Consider the following 18,338-nt stretch of genomic DNA (forward strand, 5'->3'; position numbering starts at 1 on the left):
CATAAAGACCATCAGATTCAAGCTGCATTTTCTCTGCGTCCTTCTCTCTCAGTGCAGCGGCTGAACTGCTTTCGGTTCCCACTCAGCTCACAGCATTCCAAGCTGCTTTCATCACGTCCTGGCTTACTTCCCTTGTAAGCGCCTCCTCTCAGGCTTGAGGCACAGAAGGTTAACCCTTCGCTACACCCAACACCCCCTCTTGCCTCGCGCCTGAGGGGAGAATCGACCCTTCGTCGTCCCAAACCCAGACCTTCGCAAAACTCCCCATGTCTTTGGAAGGTGAGTGGCTTCGTGAACCCATCAGCTAGGTTCTTGGCAGAGGGACAATACTTCAGCGCAACTAATCCCCCCTGAACGCTCTAGCACACATTCCGAAAGCGAATGTCTAGGTGTTTAGTTCTAGCCTTAAACTGACCTGACTCTGCCAAACGCAGGCATGGTTGATTGTCCTCAAAAACACGTATCGGCAGACAATCCACTTTGCAGAGTTCCTGCACTAAGCAAGCATAGAACTTCTCTGCACACCTCTGAAAGAGCACTAAACTCAGCCTCAGTGGATGAGAGCGCTATAAGACTTTGCTTCTTAGACCTCCATCCAACTACTGAGTTCCCAAACTTCACCACTAGGCCAGGCACAGACTTGCGATCCTCAAGATTAGCCCAATCCGAGTCCACAAGACAAGTCAGTTTGACTTCTCCAGGTGCCGGCAACCTAAGACAAAAGTCTTTGGTTTCCTGCAAATACCTCAGAACTCTCTTGATGCCATTCCAGGCTTGCACACTAGGGTTTGAAGCTTCCCTGCTGAGCAGATTGACAGCAAACGCTATATCAGGTCTGCCCCACTGGGACAAGTACAACAAACTCCCTAGGGCTGACTGAAACACTTCAGTATTTTCGAACGCAGCACGTTCTACTTGCTGGCTGTCCTTTACAAAACTAGTCTCCATAGGACTTCTCACTCCTGCACAATCACTCATCCTCATTTTCTGAAGCAATTGCTCAATTTTGCCTCTCTGGCTGAGCAAGAAGCTTCCATCCTGTGCACGCTCAACACTGACACCTAGGTAGGTTTTGACAGCACCAAGCTGTTTAAGATTGAACTGTTTGGCAAACTTCTCTGCCTGTTCATCTGTCTCTGAGAAAAACAACAAGTCATCAACCCAGATCTGCAAATACTCTTGTGTTGCCCCTGATCCTCTGAAATAAAAGCAACTATCAGCAACACTTCTCCTGAAACCTAGCTCTTCTAAGGCTTCATTCAGGCACATGTTCCAGTTTCTGGCAGATTGACGTAATCCATAGATGGATTTGTGCAATCTCCACACAACATCCTGCCTTAAGTTCTCAAACCCCGGAGGAGGAATCATGTACAGCTCCTCCTGGAGATCTGAGTTAAGGTAGGCAACATCCACATCAAAGTGGTTTACCTTCCAGCCTCTCTGTGCTGCACAAGCTAAAAGCGTTCTCAGAGTCTCCGCTCGTGACGTTGGCGAATACACCTTCGTGAAGTGTATTCCCTTCCTCTGAGTAAATCCTCGAGCAACTAACCTGGTTTTATACTGTGGTTCTCCAGCGTCAGTGGGTTTCAAGCGGTAAACCCACCTGCAACTCACAGCCTGCTTGTCTGGTGGCAACTCTGTGAGTGAGAACACACATAGATATTTCATGGACTTCATTTCTTTGTCCATTGCCCTGTGCCACTTGCCTGCTTCTTCCTCAGGTAAACTCTGAATATCCTCGAAGGATTCAGGTTCACATCTGGCTGAACCTACCCAGACGCCTGAAGCGTCGTACCTATCAGGAGGCCTCCTTGTCCTCGCTGATCTCCACAGTGTGAATCCTGGCGACCCTGCTGCTTCACTGGGTCCAGCTAAATCATCTTCAGTGTCTTCCCCCTCTGACCTGCTGCGCCTCTTGGGCCTTACAGCTGGTCCAGCAGGTGAGGAAGGCTCACTCTTTGGCTCAAATTTGACACTTGCCTGAAGAGGTGTTCGAGAGAGCAGTAAACAAGTCCCACACGTTTCTTCTGTCCTACTATCCCTTTATTTGCTCAAATATAGTGTGTTTACAATTAATAAAGACCATCAGATTCAAGCTGCATTTTCTCTGCGTCCTTCTCTCTCAGTGCAGCAGCTGAACTGCTTTCGGTTCCCACTCAGCTCACAGCATTCCAAGCTGCTTTCGTCATGTCCTGGCTTACTTCCCTTGTAAGCGCCTCCTCTCAGGCTTGAGGCACAGAAGGTTAACCCTTCACTACACCCAACAAGCCAGAATCAGAGAGAATCAGAGCCTGAAAAAGAGCCACAGCCTTAACCAGAGCAACAGCCACAGCCAAAGCCTGAGTCTGAAACAGTCCTTGATAGAGTGCCAGAGCCAGAACCAGAGCGAGACCCTGAATCAGAGTCAGAGGGAGAACATGAATCAGAGCCAGAGCCAGAGCAGGAGCCAGAGCCAGAACCAGAAATAGGGCTTGATACAGGGCCGGAGCGCAAAACATAGCTGCAGCCACAGCCTAGAGCCACAGCCTGAGTCTGCAACAGTACTTGATACAGTGCCGGAGCTGGAGCTGGAGCCAGAGCCAGAGACACAGCCAGAGCCAGAACAAAACCCTAATTCGGAACCAGAGCCTGAAAGAGAGCCAGATTCTGAAATATAGCTGGGTCAGAGGCAGAGGAAGAGCCATCATGAGACCCTGAATCAGAGTCAGAACCAGATCTTCATTCAGAACCATACCTTGAAAGAGAGCCAGAGCCACAGACAGAGCCACAGACGGAGCCTAGAGCCACAGCCGAGATCCACAGCCACAGCCGAGATCCACAGCCTGAGTCTGAAATAGTGCTTGATAGAGTGCTGGATCCTGAAACAGAGACACTGTCTGAAACTGAGCCTGACGCTTAAACGTAGCCAGGGGCAGAGGGAGAGGCAGAGCGTGATACAGTGCTTGATACAGCATAGGAGCCTGAAGCAGAGACACAGCCAGATCCAGAGACACAGCCATAGCCAGAACAAAACCCTAATTCAGAACCAGAGCCTGAAAGAGAGCCAGAGCCAGAAACAGTGCTTGATAGAGTGCCAGAGCCTGAAACAGAGGCAGAGGCAGATACAGGACTTGAAACAGCGTCGGAGCCTGAAGCAGAAACAGCGTGAAACAGAGACAAAGGCTGAGACACAGGCCGAGCCTGAAATAGAGCTAGAACAAGTGCTAGAGTCAAAGACTGAGACAAAGCCTAATAAAGAGCAGAAGCCTGAGCTTGAAACAGTGCTTGATACAGTGCCAGAGCCTGAAACAGAACCAGAGCCACAGCTACAGCCATAGTGCCACAGCCTGAGTCTGCAACAGTGTTTGATACAGCGCCAGAGCCTGAAACAGAGACACAGCCTGAAACAGAACCTGAGCCTGGTTATTAGCATGGCAATTAAAGAAGAGAGAGGCAGAAAGGCTTATAAATAGAGTTAAGTGCAAAGGCAAAATAATAAACAACCCTAAAGAAATAGAGAAACGATTTCTCGAATTCTTTAGAGAAATCTATAAGGAAGGAAATGAAACAACAGAAGAAGTTAAAGAACATTTAGAACAGAACTGTCTTCCGAAACTTACTAAAGAACAAAAAGAACAGTTGAATGCCCCTATTACATCATACGAAATGCAAAGAGCAATTAAGGAAGCAAAGATAGGAAAGCCACCAGGGCCAGACGGCCTACCGGCAATATATTATAAAAAAAAAATGGAGGACTTACTGTCTGACCCATTAAGAAGTATCATGAATATAGTGGTTGGGAGTTACTCGTGCGTAAACGTTCCCACTTTGAAGCTTGGTTGCATATTTTAAACCGTTTTGACTGCACAGCCCATCTCAGCGTGGCTGCCTCAGTCGCTAGCAGAATCTGTCTGTGGGCGTTTCTTAAACCTTTGCCAGCATAATAGCTGTTTGACACCCAATTGTCTCCGCGTCTCATTGCGCGGAAGTCTTCTGCGCAGGGAGGGCGTGGGTAGTGGAGGACCAGTGCTCTCCTCACTGACTTCCAAGGAAGAATCCCGGAGCCCTTCCACCTCCTCTGCCATTTGCTCTCCTGGATCCTTGGTGTTACGCTGATTTCCTTCCCCCTCTATCAAGCTAGGTCTCCCCCTTGTGCTGGTACCTTCCCCTGCAGAATCGGAGAGCCTCTCCTTCTCCCGTTGCTCTGATGTCAGTTCCCTGACATCCACCTCCCCTCCAGGACCCCCCACCCCCTGCTCGCCCGGTAGAATCGATTTCTCTCTCTTCTTCGGCCGACGAGACGGGGAAACCCCGGAAGGAACTGTCACCACCCTCAGTGGATTCGAAACCCTCTTCCCACCTGCTTTGGTTCCCACCCACGGGATGAACCTCCCAGTCCGATTCTGCCTCGGATTCTGAATACCCCTCGAAACCCTCTTCGTCATCTGTGGTTCCAAATTGTTCCTCCCAGAACCTCTCCAAGGGTTTGGGCTTCTCCGGGAACCGGCGGTGGAATACTTCCACCATATACCTGTCATCGACGGCTTCCGCTGGAACCCACGTGTTTTCTGACCCGGGCTCCCCTTCCCAAGCCACCAAGTACTCCACCTGACGACCTCGCCACCTCGAATCTATTATTTCCGTGGCTGAGCGCTGGTGTTCCCTTTCTTCTACTTGCGGTTGTGGGGGGACTCCTACCTCTCGCCCCGGGAATTCCCGCCCCTCCCTGTGTGGTGAGAGCAAGGACCTGTGGAACACAGGGTGTATTTTCATACTGTCGGGCAACTTGAGCTTGTATGCTACGGGGTTTACCTGTTGTATTACCTCGAATGGCCCCAGCCGTCGGGGCTGCAACTTCTTGCACCCCCCTTTAAAGGGTAACCCTTGGGTGGACAACCACACCCTGTCCCCCACCCGTATGGTTTCCCCTTCCCTGCGGTGCTTGTCTGCCTGCTTCTTGTAAACAGCCTTGGTCCTCTCTAAGTTCATCTTAAGTTGCTGGTGTAGGGCTTCCATTTCTTCCACGAACTGCTCCGCCGCGGGTACACTCCAGTTTTGCTCCTCACCCCCCGGGAAGGCTCTGGGATGGCATCCATAATTGGCCATAAACGGACTCATTCCCGTAGACACGTGTTCTGCGTTATTGTACGCAAATTCAGCCAGCGCTAGTTTTTCTACCCAGTCGTTCTGCCTCTCGCTGACGTAGCAGCGTAAGTATTGCTGGAGTATACTATTTGCCCTTTCCGCTTGTCCATTGGTCTCTGGGTGCCTTGCTGTCGAGAACCCCACCTCGACTTGCAGCAAGCTCATAAGCTTCCTCCAGAACCGGGAGGTAAATTGTTTTCTGCGGTCGGAGATAACCCTCAAGGGGGCGCCATGCAACCTGAAAATGTGCTCTACGAACAAACGTGCCGTCTCTTCCGCCGTCACCGCATGTGAACAGGCTATGAAATGGCACATTTTGCTCAGTAAGTCGACTACTACCATGACCGCTGTTTCCCCCTGTGATTTGGGCAAATCAGTCATAAAATCAATGGACACCACCTCCCAGGGTTTGCTCGGTGTGGGTAAGGGTTCCAGTAAGCCTGCTGGTACCGCCCGCTCCCCTTTTGCCCTTTGGCAATGGTCGCACCCTCGTACATATTCCCGTACATCCTCCCTCACCCGTGGCCACCAGAACTGTCTGGTGACCAGCATCATTGTTTTGTGCTGTCCAAAGTGCCCCGCTGTGGGGTTGTCGTGGAATTGTTTGAGTACTCTTTCCCTTAGGGCTTCCCCCGGTACATACATAGCCCCTCTATAGTACAACACCCCTTCTTTCTCCTCAAACCCTTCTGGTGCCTCTCTCCCATCTCGTAGCTCCCTGATTTTAGTTCGTGCAAATTCATCATTCCTAGTAAGCCCTGCCATTTCTCTTTTCCCCACTAGGGTTTCCCCACACACCCATCGGTCCTCAGGTATGATGTGTCGTGTCTCCGGCGGCCCCTCTCCTTCGAAGTACTCTGGCTTCCGCGAGAGAGCATCCGCTCTCACGTTTTCCTCCCCGGGCACATACTGGATTTCGAAGGAAAACTTGGAGAACTCCTGCGCCCAGCGAATCTGTCTCTGGTTGAGTACGCGTGCAGTCCTCCAGTACTCTAGGTTCTTGTGATCGGTGCACACCTGGATTCTGTGTTGCGCCCCTATCAGTAGATGGCGCCAACGACGAAAGGCAGCGTAGCTCGCGAGCAGTTCTCGGTCATACACGGTATAGTTTTGCTCCGACTTGCTCAGCTTCCTCGAGAAAAAGGCACACGGTTTCCATTCCTGTTTGCTCCACCCTGGCTGCAAAAGGACCGCCCCTATGGCTCTGTCTGACGCGTCGGTCTCCAACCTCAGGGGTTTCTCCAAGTCTACGTGTAATAGTTGCTCTTCCGATGCGAACGCCTTTTTCAATCTTTCAAAGGATTGCTGAGCTTCCTCCGTCCACACGAACTTCTTTTTGCTACTGAGACAGTCCGTGATGGGTGCGGTCAAATGGGCGAAGTTCTTGATGAACTTCCTGTAGAAGTTGCTGAAACCTAGGAACCTTTGTACGTCCTTCCGTGTTTTGGGGGGTTTCCATTCCAACACTGCTTGCACCTTGCTTGGGTCCATCGCTAAGCCCTTGTCAGACAACTTGTACCCCAGAAACTCCACTTCTCTGGCATGAAACTGACATTTCTCTAGCTTGACCCACAACTGGTGTTTCTGCAATCGTTGTAGCACTTCCCTAATGTCTCGTACATGTTGCTCCTCGCTTTCCGAATAAATCAATACGTCGTCCAGGAAGGCCACACAGTTCTTGTAAAGCAGTGACCCCAACACGTGGTGCATGAAAGCTTGAAAACAGGCGGCGCCTGACTGTAATCCAAAAGGCATAACTAAATATTCAAAGGCCCCTAGTGGGGTGAACATGGTGGTCTTATATTCATCCCCCTCCCTCATCCTGATCAAGTTGTAAGCCCCCCTGAGGTCTAGTTTGGTAAAAATCTTTCCCTTCCTCACTCTCGTCAAAATGTCGTCAATTCTGGGCATTGGGAAAGTCACGGGTTCCGACACCAAATTTACGGCCCTGAGGTCCACTACAAGCCTGGGTTTATCCGTGTCTTTTTTGTCCACAAAAACACCGGATTACCTCCCACTGCTTTCAATTCTCTTATGAATCCTCTCTTTAGGTTCTTGTCAACAAACTCCCGTAACTCCTTCATCTCCCTGTCCGACATGGCATACAGCTTACCAACCGGCAGCTGCGCCCCTGGGAGCAAGTTGATTTGGCAGTCAAAGGGCCTGTGGGGTGGTAGCCTATCTGCCTCCTTCTCACTGAAGACCTCCCTCAGATCAGCATATTGTGGCGGCACCTCCCCTTTCCGTTCCACTGCCATTCCTGCCACTCGGGCTACACTCATCCTTGGTGTTTCCCCTCCTAGGCAGTGCTCCAGGCAGTAGGCTGACCCAAAGCTGACTGTCCTCTGATGCCACGCCACCACGGGATCATGTTGTGCTAGCCAGCTCATCCCTAATATTATTGTGGGCCCCGCTAGTGAGGCAACGTGAAAGGCGATCGTCTCTGAGTGCCTAGACACCCTCATTCTCATTGGTGGGGTCTGGTGTGTCACTTCCCCTCCTAGAAGCTCCCTCCCATCAATGGTGGTTACTTGCAAGGGGAAATCCAAAGGTAGCAAGTGAAGCTGGTGCTCTAATGCAAAGTCCTTGCTGAAGAAATTGCAGGAGCTGCCTGAATCCAGCATCCCCTGAACCTTGACTGGGTGCCCATTCAGGAGTTCTAGCACCACCTCAATGGCTATAGCTGCTGTCAGGGGTTCAGGAGCAGAGGCGAGGGCAAGGGAGGAAACAGAGAGCGAGGGGGAGGAGGCAGAAGAAAGGATGAGTGATGACGACGACCCGAGATCTCCGAGTCTTTCCAGTGAATCAGAAGATTCACAAAAAGGAGCACCAGTGGCCAGGGCAAGGGGGGAGACTAGGGGGACACCCCAGGAAGAAAGAGCCAGAGGGGACTCAGAGGGGAGCAGTTGGAGATCGGGACCAACGTCACCGCCAGAGAGTAGGAAAGAGGAAGAGCGCCAGGGAGCAAGCGCTGGCAGCTCGCAACAGGAGGGAGGGCACGAGTCAGGAGTGGCCACACCTTCATCGGGGAGCAAAGTGACGGTTAGACGGAAAGTGGAAGGTTGGGCGCGCGCGCCAAGTTCAAATGCACAGGAAGGTGGCACAGTAGGCAGCCCGGAAAGGGAGCCAGGTCCTAAAGCCCGGCGCAAGGAGACAGGAGAGTCAGGGGGGTCAGCGTCAGAAGAATCCCGGAAGGAAGAGACCCAGGGGGGCAGAGGGACCCAGAGGAGAACTGTCAGGCGGAAAAGGTGGAGCAGGGCTAGGATATTAAGTTGGTGCGCAAGGGGCGGAGACTCAGACGGAGCTTCGCCGATCTAAGCATAAGACGTAGGGTTGCACGCAGCAGCTCGAGAATGGAGACTGTAACTCAATAAAGACTTTTATTTAACGATCGCTGGCTAGCGTGATCCTCTGTGAGCTAGGATCTGGAAGTAACCCTGACAGTAAGCTCCGTCCCTTCAAATTGTGGGCATCCACGGCCTCGCGGAGAGGAGGGAAAGCGGGTGCCTACAAGAGAGCTCACGAACGGCAGACAATATGACGGCCGAACAGCAAATAACGGAACTCAGAGAAGCAGTTTCACGACTGAATGCCGAGGCGCTGGCGTCCAGGAAGAGAGAGGAGGAAGCAGCTGCCGCCTACAGGGATCTCCAGGTCAGGTTGGACGTGCTTACGAAGCAAGGGCAACAGACACCCAAATCAGAGGGGATTGGGTTGGGGAGACGCACAGGCGGTCTGGTCTCGCACTTCGATGGGAATTTGCAACAGTACCCCAACTTTAGAGCAGACGTAATGTGTGCACTGCAACTACTGCACAAAGACTTTAGAGATGAACAAGAGAAAGTGGGGTTCATCATGTCCCAATTGCATGGAGACGCAAAAGCATGGCTGCGCAATTTGTGGAGAGATAAGGATCCTGCGCTCCAAAATGCGGACGCCTTTATTAAAGCGATGGATGGCTGTTTTTTATCAAGCATTGATGTGGATCTTGCCCGAAAGGAGGTGCATGGACTAAGGCAAGGGAGGGCCAGCGTAAGGCAGTATCATGCCCGCTTTTTCGCTTTGGTCAGTGCCCTGGAATGGGACAGAGATTCGGCTCCTGTCAGAGACCTTTTTTGGGAGGGCTTGCACAACTCGGTTAAAGATGAGATTGCGAGGGGGGAGAGACCCCGGACCACGCAGGAGATCGTTCAGAGGGCGCTGGCGGTGGGGGTGCGGCTGGAAGAACGTCCGTGGAGCAGGGACGAAGGGCGCAGCGGGCGCAAACCAGCCAGGGGCTCCTCCTTCCTTCCCAGAGAAGCAGCGCGTGCGCAATCCACGCCTCCAACAGGGGGAGGGGTGGAACCGATGGAGGTTGGGAGTGCAAGGGCTCAGTCAGCAGCCAGAGCCCTAGCACCGGCAGCAGTGAAAGCGAAGCCTCCTAGAGGGAACAGGAAGTGTTATATCTGCGAGGATCCAGGGCATATGGCGAAAGAGTGTCCCCGGAGGCTCCACAAGCACACTGCAGCCTCAGCAATGGTGACTGCAGCAACGCAGCACGGAGAACCACAGCAGGGAAACGACGATGTCTGGCTCGAGGAAGAGGCACTGGGGCCCAGCCAGACGTGTCAGTGAAGCAGTCCCCAGAGATTTTACCGCCCATGGACCCCCTCCCGCCCAAGCCAGTAGTGAGGCTCACCGCATCGCTCCAGCTACCCAATGGAATCACCATGGACGTGCCAATCACCGTCGACTCGGGAAGCAATGCAGACTTCATAGGGCAGGACTTTGTCGACCGGCACGCTATACAGTTGCTGCCTGCCACGCTGCCCCTGCAGGTTGTCACGGTGGATGGCAGGGAGCTGTTAGGGGGGCAAGTGGTGAAGCAGACGCCACCTATGGTGCTGCGGCTTGGAAATCACAGGGAAATCATCAGCTTCAACGTCACTCAACTCTCGGACACGCCTATTGTATTGGGCATGAGTTGGCTGGACAAGCACAGCCCGACGCTGGCTTGGTACCAGAGGCAGCTGACCTTCGGCTCTTCCTTTTGTGCTGAACACTGCATCATGCCCCAGCAGGAAGGGGAGCAAGAGGAGTCACAGCTGCTGCTAGGCACGCTGCAAGCGATTCCCCACAAGTACGCAGAATTTTTGGAGGTTTTCTGCGAGAAGGAGGCAGACAAGCTACCCCCCCACAGACCATATGACTGCAAAATTGACCTGCTGCCGGGGGCGGCGCTGCCCAAAGGGAAGCTGTATTCCATGTCTGAAGACGAACTGCAGGAACTCAAAGAGTTCATAGATCATAATTTGAAGCGCGGTTTCATCCGAGAGTCCCAGGCAGCGGGGGGCAGTCCTGTATTCTTTGTGAAGAAGCGAGACACGCCCCAAAAAAGACTCGTAGTGGACTACCGCATTTTGAACAGTGTCACCAAGCCATCGGACTTCCCCATGCCCCGAATCGACGAACTCCTCGCAAAAGTACGCAAGGGCAGCGTGTTCACCAAGTTGGACCCGCGAGGGGCGTACAACCTCATTCGCATGCGGGAAGGAGATGAGTGGAAGACAGCCATGTTCACGCCCCTGGGCACCTACGAATATAGAGTTATGCCTTTTGGATTGCAAAATGGCTCCCACGTTTTTCAAGCTTTCATGCATCACGTGTTGGCGGGGCTCCTCTACAAGACGTGCGTCTGTTTCTTGGATGACATCCTGATCTTTTCGGAATCGCAGCAGGAGCATGACAGACACGTCAGGGAAGTGCTGAGCAGGCTCCAGCAATATAGGCTTTACGCCAAGCTGGAGAAGTGCCAATTCGACGTGACGGAGGTGGATTTCCTGGGCTACAAGTTGTCTGACAAGGGGCTCGCCATGGACAGCGCCAAGGTTCGAGCGGTGTTGGATTGGAAAAGCCCACGCAACCGGAAGGAGGTCCAACGGTTTGTCGGCTTCGCGAACTTCTATCGCAAGTTCATCAAAGGCTTCGCTATGCAGACGGCGGCCATCACGGACACGCTCAGTTCCAAGAAAAAGAAGTTCATCTGGACAGCGCAGGCGGAGCAGTCCTTTCAGGCACTCAAGCGTCTTTTCGCGTCGGAGGAACAGCTGCTTCATGTCGACCCCAGCAGGCCGATGAGAGTTGAAACAGACGCCTCGGACAGGGCCGTCGGAGCAGTCCTGCTGCAGAAGGACCCGCAGGGGGTTTGGAGGCCCGGAGCGTTTTACTCCAGGAAGCTCAGCAAGTCCGAACAGAACTACACCATCTGGGACAGGGAGTTGCTGGCTATTCATGCAGCGTTCAAAGCATGGAGGCACTTCCTGATTGGAGCCAAGCACACGGTGCAGGTCTGCACGGACCACAAGAATCTGGAGCACTGGCGCACGGCACAGTTCCTGAACCAGAGGCAGATACGTTGGGCTGAGTTCTTTGCGAACTTCGACTTCCGAATAGAGTATGTCCCGGGGGACACCAACATCATGGCGGACGCGCTCTCCCGTAAGCCACAGTATCTGGAGGACGCCACGCCAGCGGCCGCCATGCACATCTTCGCGCCAACAGTGTGGGCGTGCGCTGCGGCGACAGTGGACCTGGAGGCGGTGCGACGAGCGTTGCAGAATGACTCCTTCGCGCAAGCAAAGATGGCAGAGATGCAAAGGGGCACGGCAGCGACCGACGGGTTCCAGCTGAGAGATGGATTGCTCATTCGCAAAGGGGCCATCTACGTGCCGGGAGACGAACTTCGCGCCAAGGTACTGCATCAGCTGCACGACGCGCCCACTGCCGGGCACTTTGGCAAGGAGAAGACGGTGGAATTAGTCGCCAGGGATTTCTGGTGGCCCGGAATGAGAGGGGAGGTCGCGGACTACGTGGCGAGGTGCGACACCTGCCAGAGGGCCAAACCAGTGCACAGACCGCCGGCCGGACTGTTGGAACCGCTGCAAACTCCGGTCGAGCCATGGGAGAGAGTCGCCCTGGACTTCGTCACGGATCTGCCCAGCTCGAGGGGCAAGACGGCCGTGCTGGTGGTGGTGGACTTGTTCTCCAAGATGGCACATTTCATCCCGTGTGCGAAGGTGGCCACGGCGGAACAAACCGCCAAACTGTTCATAGACCACGTGTTCAAGGTTCACGGTCTGCCACGGTCTATTCTGTCCGACCGCGGGCGGCAGTTCATCTCGAATTTCTGGCAGAAGCTGATGGGCTTCCTAAACGTCAAGATCAACCTGGCGTCGGCGAGACACCCGCAGACCAACGGGCAAGCGGAGCGGGTCAATGCCATCATGCAGCAGTACCTGAGATGCTATGCGAATCAACAGCCTGCGACGTGGGTGGATTACCTGCCGCTCGCCGAGTTCGCCTACAACAACACGAAGCACGTGTCCACGGGGGTCACGCCGTTCTTCGCCAACAACGGGAGGCACCCCAGAACCTTCCCGGGACTGGAAAGACTGGTGGAGGGGGAGCCGCAGACAGCAGATGCGTTCGCGTCGGAGTTGCAGGAGGTCCACGATCAGCTGCGGCGGCACCTGGAGCTGGCCAAACACGCATACAAGGTGCAGGCAGACAAACTCAGAAGGGTTGGCGAAGAGATCCATGTGGGAGACTGGGTCTGGTTAGCAGCCCACGCAGTGCCGGCCAGGTCGTTGGCCAAGAAGAAACTAGGGCATAAGCAACTGGGGCCCTACCAAGTCGAAGAGCAGGTCAACCCGGTGGCCTTCAGGCTGGCGCTTCCGGAGGGTTCCAGAATGCATCCGGTGTTCCACAGATCGTTGCTCACTCCCTACAAGGCACCGCACAGGTTTCAGGAACCCGGAACGGCGCCGAGTCCGCTCCGAGAGGGAACCAGGCAACGGGGAGTGGCACAGGAGGTGCGCCTCAACGAAGTCACGGAGATTTTGGACTCCAGATGGGGGGAAGAGGGGGTAGAATACCTTCTCGCTAAGGAGGGCACCCCGGCCAGTGCCAACAGCTGAGTGCCGGGCTACGCTTTAGATGAACCTCTGCTCAAGGAAGAGTTTCATGCCCTCTTCCCCCATAGGCCAATGCCAGCGGACTTTTTCGACGACTGGCTTTTCACGCCCACGCTTTCAGCCAGCACGTTCCGGGGGTTCGACTCGGATGAGGAACCGACACGAGACGCCCGTTCCCCGGAGGGGTCGCCCTCGGGATCTGCTTCAGAACCCTCGTATTGGTGGGATGATCGACCAGAGGAGCAGTGGCGCAGGAAGTGGCTGGAGGGTCCAGGACGAGCAACGCCTCCAGAAGGAAGCGAGGGAGAGACGGACATGGACGTTTTCGGGGACGACCAGGGTCTCGAGCACGGCGGCACAGAGATGGAAGCAGAGGTGACCGTCGTCGACGAGAGCAGGGAGGAAGAACCGGAAGACTTCGGATGGAGGCCCGCCACGGGAAGCGAACTGTACCCGACATTCGTCCCCTTGACACTGCAGCACCCAGTTCCCGCACCGGAAGGAGGGGAGGGGGGAAGAGGGGGCTTCGAGGGGGGATGGATGTCAGGGGTTCAGGAGCAGAGGCGAGGGCAAGGGAGGAAACAGAGAGCGAGGGGGAGGAGGCAGAAGAAAGGATGAGTGATGACGACGACCCGAGATCTCCGAGTCTTTCCAGTGAATCAGAAGATTCACAAAAAGGAGCACCAGTGGCCAGGGCAAGGGGGGAGACTAGGGGGACACCCCAGGAAGAAAGAGCCAGAGGGGACTCAGAGGGGAGCAGTTGGAGATCGGGACCAACGTCACCGCCAGAGAGTAGGAAAGAGGAAGAGCGCCAGGGAGCAAGCGCTGGCAGCTCGCAACAGGAGGGAGGGCACGAGTCAGGAGTGGCCACACCTTCATCGGGGAGCAAAGTGACGGTTAGACGGAAAGTGGAAGGTTGGGCGCGCGCGCCAAGTTCAAATGCACAGGAAGGTGGCACAGTAGGCAGCCCGGAAAGGGAGCCAGGTCCTAAAGCCCGGCGCAAGGAGACAGGAGAGTCAGGGGGGTCAGCGTCAGAAGAATCCCGGAAGGAAGAGACCCAGGGGGGCAGAGGGACCCAGAGGAGAACTGTCAGGCGGAAAAGGTGGAGCAGGGCTAGGATATTAAGTTGGTGCGCAAGGGGCGGAGACTCAGACGGAGCTTCGCCGATCTAAGCATAAGACGTAGGGTTGCACGCAGCAGCTCGAGAATGGAGACTGTAACTCAATAAAGACTTTTATTTAACGATCGCTGGCTAGCGTGATCCTCTGTGAGCTAGGATCTGGAAGTAACCCTGACAGCTGCCTTTGGGGAATCTGGTTTGGGCACCTTTACTGGTTGCTGGCCTGGCTGCTGTGCCCGTTGATTGGCAGCCAAGCGTTCCCATTTCCCTGCTCCTGTGTCTGTTGCACCTCCTCCTCACGCCCCATGGCTCCCACCATTCCTTGCCAGGCCTTTCTTTGTGGGCAGACTCTGGCAAAATGTCCTGGCCGCTGGCAGAGGAAACATTTCTTGGTCGTTTTTACGTCCTTTCCCTCTCTCTTGCGACTTTTGCTGGAGCTTGAAGCCTCCCGGGCGCGCGCACTCCCTATTTCCATTGGCTCCGCCGGCGGGGAAGGCTCCCTTGGTATCTTAGGAATGCGGTAGTCATGACAACGCTGCTCTCTGCCTTCCTGCCTTTCCTGAGCCCGCACTTCCTGCCTCACACCAATCACAAGTGCAGCTTTGGTCAGCTGGTTCATGGACTGTGGGCAGGGTGTGCGCAAAAGCTCATCCTTGACCGTTGGTGACAACCCCTCCTCAAACAACATTTGTATGGGTTCAGAGTCCAGCTGCCACCCGAGACGGTGAACTATCATTGCAAAACGTGACCAGTAGTCTCTAACTGACTGGTCTCCCTGTTTACAGCTCATCAGTTCCCGTTTTGTCACACTTTCCTCAATATCGCTGGCAAACATCGCATCCATCGCCTGATAGAATTTCCGTACGTCCCGCATGGCTGCATTCTGCGTCGCCATCAGGGGCCTGATCCATGCCCTAGCCCCATCCTCCAGGTGACCCACGATATAAGCCACTCGCGCTTCATCGTCTGCAAAATCGCTATGCTGCAGTTTCAAGGCGTATTCTATTTCTGTTCTAAACGCCCCATAATCTTGAGGTCTCCCCCCAAACTTATGCACCAGTCCTGGTACCTTCCTTGCTATGGGGGTTGGCTTGCTCTGGGCATCTTGAGACCGTCGTTCGTCCAGCCTCGCTGTCAAGAGGGCTATGTGCTGTTCCAATTCGCGGTTTCTCTCCGCCAGCGATTGTCCTCCTGACTTCTCCTGTCTCACTCATGATGTCGCCTGCTTGTTGCATACGAGCAACTTTCGGTGACAGACAGATTGCTGTAGTGGTTGGGAGTTACTTGTGCGTAAACTTTCCCACTTTGAAGCTTGGTTGCATAGTTTAAACCGTTTTGATGGCACAGCCCATCTCAGCGTGGCTGCCTCAGTCGCTAGCAGAATCTGTCTGTGGGCGTTTCTTAAACCTTTGCCAGCATAAAAGCTGTTTGACACCCAATCGCCTCCGCCTCTCATTGTGCGGAAGTCTTCTGCGCAGGGAGGGCGTGGGTAGTGGAGGACCAGTGCTCTCCTCACTGACTTCCAAGGAAGAATCCCGGAGCCCTTCCACCTCCTCTGCCATTTGCTCTCCTGGATCCTTGGTGTTTCGCTGATTTCCTTCCCCCTCTATCAAGCTACGTCTCCCCCTTGTGCTGGTACCTTCCCCTGCAGAACCGGAGAGCCTCTCCTTCTCCCATTGCTCTGATGTCAGTTCCCTGACAATGAACAACATCTGAAAAGACGGAACCATGCCGGATTCTTGGAAAGACAGCCTTATTGCATTAATTCCAAAACAGGGAACGGACAATCTACTTATTAACAACTATACTTGACACTTGCCTAAGGAGGTGTTCTAGGTTCCCCCCTCTGAGGGATCCTGAGCTGTCCCTGCCTTGGACTCTGTCCCTGTGGTGGACCCTGTTGCTCTGGACCGTGGTCCCCAGCAACAAGTTCCTCTTCCTCCTCAACATCTGAGTCATATAACTGCTGCGAAATCATGTCTGGATTAGCGTGCAGACGTTTCCAACCAGCTTGCTCACAGAATAAAGCGCTATTGCTGATAACCAACCTAGACTGGTTTCCACTTGGGTACGCAGCTGCAGGTGGCTGGAAAGCAAAACAGGATGTTGATGTCTGCAACTGTACTAGTGGAGAAAGGGGGCAGTCCATTCTCCGTACTGAGCACCGGATGTTAGCTCAGAGTGTCATCTGACCTGTACTGGAAGTGCAGGGGTGGAGCGGAGACTCTACTGCCGGAGTCTGGAGGGTACAGACACGTTTTCTCTGTACTGCTGAATGACAGGAATAAAACATGTAAAAAGGACTCCTGTCTGTCTTTCTTCCCCCCCCCCCGGGGGAGTGCAGGGAGGGAGAGAAGGAGGAGGGTGTGTTCTCCTCACGTTTGAGGAGGATCGCCGATTTACGACCTTGCCTGCCGGGAGACGCAGACGGAAGGTCAACAAGGATTCCAGCCGAATGCCTGGAGTGAGGCCAGTTCACCTCTGACCCCAGCTGGAATCCTGACAACTGGTAGCAATTCCGGTGGTTCTGATCCATGGAAATCTGCACGAGAGGTGGATGGATCGTTTGCCATCCTCTGCTCAAAAAAGGCAAGCGTCTGCGTGCAGCCAGAAGCTCAACAGACGGCTGGTGGAAAGAGGAGGTGTTTTTCCAAGCAACGGAGCCAAAGGTATGCTGCGTTTCGGGCTAAAAGTGTGAACGCAGATTGATTTATTCTCTGGTTCACGGAAGCTGCGTTTGGGAAAAACAACAGTTCTGAGAGAAGAGGCCTGCAGCTTGGCAGCTCAGCCTGCATTCCAGAATTTTTTTGTGGTTGATAAGCTTTCGTGGAAAGGGGGCTGGACTGGCAAAGGGGCTGGACTGTGAGGCTGGGAAAAGCAAAACAAAACCACGGAGTGTTTTGGCTACAAACTTACGAGCTCTTGGAGGGGACTTTCCATAGCAGCCAGCGTTTAGCTGCCAGGTGCCAAGAGCGTAAACAGCTTGCAGTTTGCCTGCCAGAGAAGGCAGGAAACAACTGTTGGATTTTAGAGCTTACTTGAGAGTGTGAGCTGAAGGCTTGGATTAAAAATGGATGCCAAGAAGGGGGGAGACTGGCCTTGTCCATCTCCCCTGACTAGAGACAATTATTCATCATGGTCTGGATGGATAACTACCCCAGAAGGGGTGAGCCAAGATGATGCTGGCCAAGTTCCTAAGAGCTCATCGAAAGCTGAGGAGAGCTTTGAGCCCAGAAGGGGGAGTGAAGGAACTGTTGCTGAAGGAACTGTTGCTGTTCCTGTTCAAGAAGCAATGGATGTTGCTGACAGGGGGAGGGAGGAACAGAGTTCTGACTCCCCCACTGATGATGCTACTGGAGAGCATGCTGTAGCATTGAGCACTGTCCGATGTTACAATTGTGGACAGACTGGGCATCTACAGAGGAACTGTAAGAAGCCACACCAGCCAAGAGGAGCAAAGAGCAGCTCTACGAAGCCTGAGGCGTCAGGCAAAAGCCGTACCAAGTGCCAGGTGAAACCTGCAAAGGCTTTGATGGTGAAAGGAACCACGCCAGATGTTGGGAACTCGTTTGTAATCGACACTGGAGCGACGGTTCATATGTGCCCGCACAGAGAACTGTTTTCAACGTTAAAGAAGCAAAGCTTCGCTGTGAAACAGGCCAACGGTCAGGAGCTGGAAGCGACCGGGATTGGGACTGTGTATCTTGAGAGTCTGAACTTGACTATAGACAAGGTTTACCTGGTTCCAGAACTGCGGTTCAATCTGCTGAGTGTGTCGCAGATTGCAAAGAAAGGACTGAAACTGTCCTATGATGCTAAGAGCTGCAAGATCTACAAAGATGGAGAACTGTATCTTACTGCCAGAGAGAAAGATGGACTGTATTTGTTGACTTTTGATCAAAGTGATTACATGAAATGTAATTCCTCTGATTCTAACGTAAACTCTCTTGCAGGTGTGAGCACCAGGAAGGTGACCAAGAAGGTCGACAGAGCATTTCAGCGGGTGTATGCTGATGTGATTGGTCCTCTAGAGCCATCTAGAGGCGGTGCAAGATTTTACCTTGTGTGTGTGGATTGTTTTACTAATTATTCTTGGGTTTTTATGATGGAAAAACCACAAGAAACCTTAGAAAGGTTTCAGG

This window comes from Podarcis vaucheri (assembly GCF_965113315.1).
Source record: "Podarcis vaucheri genome assembly, chromosome: W".
NCBI lineage: Eukaryota > Metazoa > Chordata > Lepidosauria > Squamata > Lacertidae > Podarcis > Podarcis vaucheri.